Genomic DNA, 11,358 nt, shown 5'->3' on the forward strand with positions numbered 1-11,358 from the left:
AGCTGTGAAATAGAAAGCCAAAGGTTAAGTGCCCTTCAGTATGGTTATAATAATGATATTATACTTTTGTCAGGATATTTCAGATTGGTTTATTGGATTAAAAAAATAAGAGCGGTTAATCTTCACCACCTCAGCTACACCCACCTCAAAAAAAAACCAATGTAGTGGAAATTAAAAAAATAAAATTTTCTGTGGTTTCTCAAACTTCCAGACTCTACAGATGATGGCATGTTAATATCAATATTCCTAAAGATTGCACCATGCTGTGCTAGCTTTGTTTTTGTCACATCCTACCTTAGATTGTAAACCGCCTTTGAGAGCAGCCTTGGTAATTCATTTTCAACAGGTCACCTAGGGCCAAACCAGGACTTGGCTTTTGCTTCTGAAAATTATATGTGAACATAATGCCGTACAAATAATGAAAAATTTAAATGGTCATCATTTGCTGGAATATCCCCAGGTCAACCAAACTCTTGCTGCTTTGCGATTAGTGGTCTATTAATGTGCACTGTGGCTATATCATCTTGCTTTCTCATGGTGACATTATAAGCCTATTAAATGACTAAGGATATACATAAATGTTGGGGGTGGAGGAGGAAGGCATTAAAACACAAAAAGGAATAAACTTCTTTTCTTTTTTGTTTTTTGCTGCTTCATTTAGTGGTGGTGCCTTTTTAGTTGTCACTGTAGCCATGTCCCTCATCCTTCAGCAACCTCTCTGGGCAGCCAGAACAAGCATCCATTGCAGTACAGGAGCCTTCAAGCCTCTTGAAGACTTCTGACCAAAGGGCTATTTTCTCTAAGGAACTGGTGGTAGAGAGAAAAGGAGGTCTTTGCTCTAAATGTCAGAGTGCCTGAAACCTCTTCCCTTTCCACACAGCACCACACAGATCTCCTGGATATGTAGAAAATGGATTCTGACCTGCACTTCCATACCCTTGTGGCAGGCACTCACAATCATGTGCTATCATAGTCATCGCGCAGCTTCCAGGCTCAGCAGCAAGGCCTCACATAAATCCTTCTTCCTGGCTATTGTGCATCCAGCAGGATAGCTGCTGAGAGGGGTAGTACACCCCTCAGTAGTCATTGCTACAACAAAATTTAGAACCACAGAATAATTCAGACTGAGAGGGACATCAGGAGGTCTCTAGTCCACCCCCCCAGCTCAAAGCAGGGTCAGCTACTAGGTTGCTCAGGGCTTTTTCCCGTCACACCTTGGAAACCTCCAGAGATCACACCACCTCTCTGGTCAATCTGTGCCAATGGTCAAATCTCACCAGAGGGAAAAAAATTTTTCCTTATACCAAGTTATCCCTGACACCCTCCAGAAATTTGTTTGACTGTTGGCCTTCCAGCAGATGTCATCAAGCTTGAAGTCCCTCCTAAGAGTCTAAGAACCATGGTCTGAGATACAGAAACTTCCATGAATTGTTTAAAGGGGGCTCCACCCATCCCCTCACCATAGGCAGTTGCTCTGCAATGCACTACCAGCATGATGACACCCTCACTGACCTCTCTTCTCATCCTGACCCTCAAACTCTCACCCAGCCTCTTGCCCATCCCACAGAGAATATCCATTCATCTGACACATTGCTTCATATTAAGGCAAACTTCTGGCCTGGTCTCCTCTGCCTGCCTCTCCTGAAGAGCTTGTGTCCATCCACCACAGCACTCCACCCACACAACTCTCCCATCATGCCTCAGCTATTCCAACAACACTGAAGTTCTGTGGCTGCACACACAGCTCTGGTTCATCCAGCTTGGACAATACCCTCTCTTGCCACTAAATTTCTACTTCAAAGCACTCTTCCGTTTACCACTTGTGTGTTTTTCTATAGGGTTGCACTATAACTCACTCATTAAGTCCTTGGGATTTGTTGCTAGACAATAGACAGTGCAGCAGAGGGAGGTATCATACAGACTGTTCTTCCTAGTGTCTCTCCAGGAAAGCTCTTTTTGTGCCACAAGCAAAGTTCAAAGCTCCCATTCCAAGAAAGAACCCTGGCAGGGTGGTGCTTGCAAAACAACCACACATCTCTTTGTCATTTTGGCCAGTATCTGAGCAGTAGTTTTCTCTGTGTCTCTGGGACGGATACAAACTAAGCATGCAAATGGAAACCAGAATATGATCACTGCTAATTTATGAAATCTGAGTTATTATAAACAGTGCACATTTCCCACTAATTTCACAGAAAACCTGCTTTGTATTAGGAAAGCGGAATTATTCTTAGTTTCTGGGGCAGCAAATTTAGGGAATTGAAATATAATTTTAATACCTGTAGGGTTTATCAGATATAATTTTCACAAGTTATTTAGTTAAAGTCACATTTTCTTGGTTTTAGTCTCTTATTGGATGACTAAATTATGACATGTAGTAAATTAACCTTTAACCACCAAAAGCTGTGTTTAGACACTATGCTATTCTGCCTGGCAAATACTAGCCAGGAGGACGAACATTGTTTTTGTTAGCTGGGACCTCCTTGTGGAAAGCTGCCTCTTGCATAGCAGTAACATGCCATTCATTTTAGGCAAGCAAGGGTTTACCCTTGTATAGCCTTGGAAATACCTAAATACAACATTGTGCTCTGAATCTGCTTGAAAAGGAAACCTCAAACTCCCAACTTGGAAAACCTGACCTCCATCTGTCATATCCTGGTAAAGACAGGCAGCTTTTTAGGCTCTCCCTTCCATAATGTGGAAGGTATTTATTTGATTTTTCAGAATTAATCCAGCCCAGAGCTGGTTTAATAGTGTCATATTCTGCTAATTACACAGTCTTAACATTCGATGTTCCTGGCTGTGAAATCTACCCAGCCTCAACATCTCCATTTGATGGACTTACTTGATGCTTTGGCTGCCAATGCTCAGACCCATCTGTTTGAATGGCATTATGCCCACTCATCAATTGGTTGGACCTTTTCATTACAATATAGATGTCTATCATTTATGAGTTTATGTTAGTTCTCCAGCTACCATTAGACTCAACAGCCATTTAATGTTTTATGGAAAGTAAAAGGTGCACATACTGACACAAAAAACTGAAATCTGGTTTCATTAGCAATGAAGATAATACAGTTGAGGGAGGTGTTCACAATTATTCATTGTGAACAATTTATCAGCAATATTTATACCTTTTTCTTTCTGTTATAAAAAAAAATCATGCACAGGTAATTTTTCCCCCAGTCTATTCTTCACTGAGTCAGCAGTAAATATATAAACAAATGCATAGCTTTCAAAGTTCCACCTGTAGGTATTTGTATCTTTTCCACAATGTACATTTTTAAGTTCACATTCCACTGCTTGCGTAGACAGACTGCAAGAAGGGGAGGTTTTAAAAATTAATAACTAATGAATACCTAATAATGACTAATTGGTGACAAGGCATCATCTTCAGGCAAATATGTGAGAATTTGGGCCTTAGGCTAAAAGATATTTGTTCCTGAATGTTACCTTCAGTAAGCTCCCTCCTGAATAAGCATTCAGAGACAAAAAGAGTGATGAATGTGGGCAAACTGCACAGCCACATGGGATTTAATTCAAGTTTATGAACTTCATTAAAGACAATTTACACCATCTGTGGATCTACTCTGTTTTTGCAGAATTCATTTTACTTTATTTAAAACTAGTCCCCGTTTTTCTAAATGGAGGGTCAAAATTATCTATCAACATCACGTGTTAAGTGCTAACCAAATCTAGATCTTAAGACAAAACGTTGATATGGAATAAACTAACAAAAGAAAAGCAACCAGCCAGAAGATATTATTACTGAGATTTTAGATGCTCTCATGCTATTTTCAGTGATGACATCATTCCAAAGCATTTAAATACCTATTTTTCTCCCTTTTTTGCTACCAGCAAAAAACAGCACCAGGAAAGGAATTCAGACAGTGTATGTGTTGTATCATAAATTTAACAAAATCATTTCAAGCGTGTTTTAAGAAAGACAACTTCACTCAGAGTTTTTTTTGAGGAAATGGTAATGCATATATAAGGGGAGACTAAGTATAAAATCAAAAGATGTGGCAGGAAAAAAAGACTTCTGAATAGTGATCCAGTTCCTTCCAAGTTTGCCAACAGCAGTATGTTAGCATTTTGTTTGCTTAGTTTTTAGAGCCCAATGCTATTCTTGACGTTCATGGAGAAATCCAGCCTAACATCTCCCATGTCACCAAAAAAGTCTGCTTAGTAACCGAGTCTGTAGTCATACCCTTTCCTCTTGGGGGTTTTTTGTTTGTTTTTCTTTTTCCACATGAAACACATGTAACATATTTTAAGCATTCAGCACTTCATTGGGAAGTTTTTTATTAAAGGTCCCATCACACATGCGAAGGCGATGGGGTAAAGCCCAGGCGCGGGCGCCCAGCCCAGGGTAGCACGTTGCCACATGCAATGCCAGGTGCACCCAGAGAGCGAGCGGTGGTGTCCGTCCTCACATGGCAAAGTCACGCAGGACCCGATCAATGTGCTGTGGGGTACTTGTGATTGCAGCCTGTCAGATAGTGTCAGCTGCTATCTCATGCGTGCGTGTGTCATGAGTAATGAACACGCTCGTTTTGCTCTTTCTCCCCCAGCGCAGACGTGGGGAGGATGCAGGCTATTGTTTGCTGTTCCTCCCTAGGAGCTATGTCAACATGCACTGCAACTATTTCATGAGTGGTTATAGAGTGACTTTCAGGCTGTGGAACTGGGGAATTCTTTGGCCAAGGGTATATTTTGCAGACTACCGCCAGGGAATTATCATTCCCCCAGTCAGAAACCCAGTTTTGAGCTGCCACAGAATTCCAGAAATGCTGGTTTTGGGGAACGGTCTGTCTAAAAGTGTTGACACTGTCTTCTCTGGAAAGTCCCCTCTGTGCTGAGATACTACTGAAGAAGGAACGCTAATTTCTTGCTTACACTTAATCAGACTTGTTGACATTTAGATGGAGGAAAAAAAGGCAGCCCTGAATACATTAATGGTGTAGAAAAGAAAGATATAGATTACATGGACTCTCTATAGAAGCAAATCTTGCATGAAATTCTTGTCATTTGATTAATATCTCAAATCAAAAGTCTTACCACATTGCAATCTGGGAATCAAGCCAGCTTAGAAACTAAAACATATATTTTCAGTATAACTGTGTTCATAATGACAGGACCACATGGTCACAGCTTCAAATTAAATAAAATCTTTCTATTACTGTTCTATTTCTAGTATACCAGGCAGTACCTTTAAAAACAAAACAAACCACATCAGCTTGTAGAAAGAAAGATATTCTTTGAAAGAGCTGGTTGTGGAGACCTGCATGGTGCTGGAAACTGGGGTACAGTGAGGTCCCTTTGGGATTTCCCACCTGGTGGGGCAGGGAAAGAGTAACTTCCATTAATTTTTCACTTTTGTAAACCTTGAATCACCTTTGCTTCGTCATTCTTTTAATGGATGCATGCTAGACAGTCCTACTGGCAAAACAAAATCTCACCAACTCATCACACTCCTGTACCACACCATGCTAATTAACGCCCCACCTCTAAGCGCTCACCTGCCTACTTGCTGCTAGGCCTTCAGTTACTACGGATTTTCTTTGCTGTTACCCAAAACAAAACCTGACCTCACAAGCACTTCTATTTGAGAAAACATTCTTTATATAGCAAGCCTCATGCACTCTGGCACAGATGATGATGATCTTATTTAAGTAGCACCCTAGGAAAAGAGGAGCAGAGAAGCTGCAAATCTCTGCCCACTCTCTCTCTCTGCACACCAGCTACAGCAAGGGACACCTCCCCAGCAGCATCACTTCTGGGCAGCCCAGAATGCCCCCACCCCGTCAATCTGCTCCTTCTGAACAACTTGCAAAGGCTATGTATGTATTAGATTATTTGTGGCTGACAGGGGAGCAAGATTCACCACTAATTGTGATACATCATACATCATTACAGTCAGGAATTCAGTCTTTGGGATCAGTGAAAGTCCAATATTAATCTCCACATTGCAGAGAACTTGAGAGCATCCTTGGATCCTTTACTAACTTCATCCCACAAGGCATTTCCTATCAGTTCCCAAGTATTAGTAGTATAAACCACCTCTAACGTGGGGATCAAATTTCTGTCACGTGCCCACACTAACAGCACCTTCAAGGTATGCTCATCATACTTTAATCCTCTCTTAGAGAGTATATGTTGGAGGAGCTCCTTTGTGGCTTCTTGCACGTTCCCCATCTCCTCCCCGGCCGCTCGCCTGGCCAAAGCAAGATTCCCAGCTCTAAGCCATAGTGGCAGGGCACTACCCTTTCCTGAGTGCCGGGGCAGCACTCACCTTTTAACCGGCTTTTCCGTCCCTTCTTCCCATTGGATCATCAGGTTCTCCAAACACCAAACTGAGGGTCCCTGTTCAGGCTCCACTTAATGACACAGAAGCTTCAGACACCATACACAACAACCAATGTGATCAGGGAGATGCCACTTTATTGCACAGACAGCTCAGCTTTTATAGACAATTCCCAGGTGATGCCTTTATAGTGGGCTATTATTAGCAGGTGATAACTAGTTACATGTTTTTATAGTTGGCTATTATTAGCTGTTTACACACACAGTCTTTTCTCTTTTTTTTATTCTACTCAAGGTCTTACTTATCAGTACATTCAGAAGACAGCTACTCCTTTTCTGCCAGCTTCATTAGTTTACAAATCACAACTTAACCGTTTAGTAACCTGGAGGCCTGCACTGTTGTCAAGGGCCTGGACTATTGTCAGAGGCCTATTGTCAACAGCTGCCCAGAGCTTGGGGTGCTCACAGGATGACCATTAATTTCTAAGAATTCTCCCACACCGTCACATGCAGAGGTTTGTGTTAGGAGCTGTTCAAACACAAAGAGATGGCCCTTTCTGCAAAGCACTTATCTATTCATAATCGCAGTAAACTTAGAATTTCTTTCATGTCTCCATAGTCGTGTTTAATTCTAGCAGGAATTAGTTTAGCAACCCAGAGAACTGTATGGAGGACAACAGGGTGCATCTGGAACACCAAAATCTTATTCAGATTTTAAACGATTGTGCAAATATAGGTCTGTGTAAGGAAAAAACATTGTGTTAAAATAAACATTGCAAAATGAGAAAAACCTGGACATTATAGGATTTATTTTGCTTATTTAACATTATATAAAGTATGAAAATTAATGTGACGTGTGGATAACTTGTTCTCTCCAGAATGTGCTTTACAAGTCATAGATTCTATATGATGTTGCTGTTGCTATAGTAACTCTTTTTTACGGCAGAGCAAATACTCATACAAAACCTTTTGACTTTTAGTAAGAAAATCTGCATTCTCAAAATGTTTTTAAGTAAAGTTTATGACCTAAAAATAACAGATTCATTGTCTTTCCCTTCCCCCATCTCTCTCAGCTAGATGTAAGCAATTAAAAATATGCTTCCTTGATCAAAGACTTATTCTGTGATCTAAAAAGTGATTTCATCTCACGGCTACATTTTATGCAATCCAGTAACTTGGAGTAAAATCAAATGAGGCTTCCTATGTTAACTACTCTGGTAGCTTTCCCTCTTTTTTTCTTTCCCCCTTTTTTTTTTTTTGTTTTGTTTAAAGGTGATTAATTACTCAAATGCAGTGTGAACCATTCACTTAATACAGGGTGTGTAAGCTCAGTCCTTTTTATCTTCACTGTTTTGAACACCCAACCGGCCAGTTTTACCCCACTGAACTAATGCAAGACAAAAAAAAAAAAAAATCAATGGCACACACTTTGGATAAATACCTCTACACTGTACATTTGCCAAGAGAGCTTCTAAGATCAGCTCTGTAAATGTCATGATCCTTAATGCTATTGTGGTATAACTGAAGAGCGTTCCTTGAGCCCATTTGGCTAGGCTGACTAGCGCACTTTGTTTTCCCAGGAGAAGAAAGCAGAGTAGTAAACCATTTTTGCAGAATGTCATTCTCCCACAACAGTTTATGAAAGAAACATCTGTGACAAGAATCTTTAATGCTTTTCTCAAAGCCAAGCTGACAGTAAAAGAGCATTGCTAAAAGTGGCAAATCAATCCCATTCCACTCCTTCTAGAGCAGGACACCTAATTTGCTATGTATCACATGTATTTTCTTCGCATGTGCTGAGAGGCTGTGACATTGATGTGGTGGCTGTCGTCCAAGCTTCTGTTGAATAAACACTTTGGCCATATAGCAGGCAAGCTGGCATGTTTAGCAATGTCTGCTGTCCGGTGTGAGTTTACTCCACCTCGGGGAAAGGTTTAAATTACAGATTGCAATTTGAGGATATAAACGGTATCTTTGAAGGCTGATTTGAAAACCCTAAATCATCATATAGAGTACACTCTGTAGTTTTGGGGGGATTTTTTAAACTTGGCTTACTTAGTGCAGGGTGAGGGTTTTTGTACTACCTGGAAACACAGATAGAAGAAAGTGACAGCAAATACAATTTAGCAGCTAAAAATTATTCCGTTATTGGGCTTGTGCTGATTGTGGCATAAAAATAAGATGATTTAGCCGAAACCAAACTCACAAAATATATCTGAATCAGAGAGAGCAATTTTTATATTTAATTAATTAAACCATCTGAAAGCTTTTACTGGCATTGGACAAGCTCTGGTGAATGGTGTGCTGAGGAAATTGAGGGTTCAGCTGTGAATCAGAAGGAGTTTTCTTAAGTTACTGTTATTTTTTAAAAGATACAAGGCTACTGAAAGGTTTTATATCCCCAAATTAAAGTAAAACCTTAAATAAACTTCTGATGCCTGTAACATTTAAATGAATGTATTTTGAAGATTTTGCAGAAAAAAATGAAGTAGAAAGGGGACCACAACTTTTGGCATGGGTCATATACATTATAGCATTCCTCTTTCATGTAAGGATGTCAAATGTAATGCCTCTCTTGTCACCCCTCCAAGTGTGAGCACACAGGCCAAGCCATGTAGGTTTTCAGCGCTGTCAGATCTCCCACTGAATCCCATGGGAGTTTTGGCTGAGGCTGGAGCACACAGTGTAATCTAGACAGTGAACTGATAGCTCCAAGTGCCTTTCCTGGCAAAGAGATAGGTATCCACAGCTCTAAAAGCTGAGTGAGATTAAAGGCTGAAATGACATGGGTTGCAGTAAAAACAGCCATGGTGCAGAGCAGTAGTAGATGGGTTCTACCTCACTCATTGCCAGGGGAACACCAGTAAAAGTGCTGAGACAGAAAGTTAGAACCTAAATTCCGCACTTAAAATAAGCCCCATTGGAGCATAGCCACAGGAACTTATTTACAGGAGAGTTCTGAATTTAGGCTACGGCATCGGCTGTTGCATGTTACAGAGTGAGAAAGTTCTGAGTTCCAGGGAAAGTCTATTTATTCCATTAGTTGCCATGGATAACACTTGTTTTTATGTGCCTTCAGAGCCAAAGGAGTGGAATTACGTAAATAGTGGGACTGGAATTCAGAATACTTTCCAAACAGATGTAACTGGCATCTCCATAGTTGTTCAATTAGTGGCACTTGATTGGATAACCAAGCTCATCTCAGTCCTCCTGGAGCCCCCATAGCTTGTAAACCAGCTCAGTGACCTGCGGGCAGAATGAGAAGGCGTGGAGGAAACTCCAGCGCTAACAATATTTAGAATGATAATCCAGAGCTACTAATTAACATTACAGAGAGAAGGAAGATAAACTCATCCTGAGATTGTATGAATAGAAAGGAAGGGTTGTTTTCAGAGCAAAAGGTGGACATGAAAGATGTAATGCCAATCATAGAATCACAGAATCATAGAATGGTTTGGGTTGGAAGGGACCTCAGAGATGATCAAATTCCAACCCCCCTGCCATGGGCAGGGACACCTCCCACTAGAGTAGGTTGCTCAAAGCCCCATCCAGCCTGGCCTTGAACACTTCCAGGGATGGGGCATCCATGAGAACAAACCACTTGCTCTGTCACGCGCATTCCCTTCCCACTTCTCTTACCACCTGCATTATACAGGGGGGAAGGATTTTGTGCCTTCAGAAGGGAGAAGATTCAGTTACGCTCTTTTTTCAGGAAGAAAGTCCCTCCATATAGTGAGAAATCTCCCTTGCATTTTTCAAGCTCATTTGAACTTGAGAATCCGCTCATTTGACTTCAATGGGTCAATTCTTCAGTAGGACACGCTTGGCTGAGCCAGATCCTCAGTGAGAATCGCTGTCTGCAACCACCTGTCGTCTGCTGGTTCCTTTTCTGAACATTTGTCTCTATGAAGATAGGACCCTATTTCTGCATCTGTACAGCTCTGAGTACATTCTGTCCTGGTGGAAGTGTGGAGCTTACACACACTACCCAAAACAAGTGAATTTTTGGAAAAATTGCAATCACTGCAGTCATAAACAGGCAAGCAAACAAATCCCCACCAGGTTAACCCTGAGCACTGAATTTGCTCAGACTATAATATAAGCAGGTAGTTTGCACACTGCTGGGATTTTTAAAGGAAATAAATATGGTGCAATAGATAACAAACTGCTTTTTTTAACTTGCTCTTTGCTTCCTGTTGTGTGCCCCTACTCCCATATAGTAGATATCCAAAACATCAAAACACAATTTCATTTTATTTTTCAGAGTTCATTTACTTACACTTGAAGGCTTTTGTTACAAAGAACAAAGCACATGTGTCTAACAGTTTGACCCTTCCTCCATCCTTCCCTAGGGGCTGCAATTAAACTTTCATTTAAGTAGTCATTTGGTGTGTGGGATACTATGCTAAAATACTTTGAATTGCTGGGTTTCGTAAGGCCCCCAGCTGCTCTATCTACAGCACCCAGTAACATTTCTGATCACACTGGAAAGACTTTGCTAACATTGGGTCTGCTTGAGAGAAATGATTATTTTGATAGAAGAAATAAAAATAGAGAAAGGATTCTTTTTAGGAAAAGGCACTGACTGCAAAGGACAACTGGAGTGTGTATTATGTGTCTATCCATTTCTTGCCCATCATTTTGTTTCTGCCATGGGAATACATCAAAATATTGGCTTCCTGTGAATAAGGCGCTTATTCATGACTTAGGACCTTGTAAATTCCATATGTGATTGTGTTAAAACGTCCTTATGTTTCCTATGCTCATATTAGATTTTTATGTGTGCCGGCACGTTCTCCCTACCCCTCCTCCCATACCACTGTACATGCACAGATATGGAAAATTTGGCTTCCTGACTGGATTTGTGCAGCAGATTCTGGGAAGAAAAAATGACTGATTGATAGGAAAAGAAGAAAGGGGTCAGAAAGTCCCTTGTTCCCACCTATACCACCTCTTCTCACCTTGTCTTTGTCGTTCTTTTCCACATTTTGGAAGAAACAATAGTCATATTTATTCCTGAGTGATTTTGGAGTTTTTCCTCCTCTCTCCCCACTA

This window comes from Calidris pugnax, unplaced genomic scaffold (genome assembly GCF_001431845.1).
Source record: "Calidris pugnax isolate Ruff unplaced genomic scaffold, ASM143184v1 scaffold111, whole genome shotgun sequence".
Classification (NCBI taxonomy): Eukaryota; Metazoa; Chordata; class Aves; order Charadriiformes; family Scolopacidae; genus Calidris; species Calidris pugnax.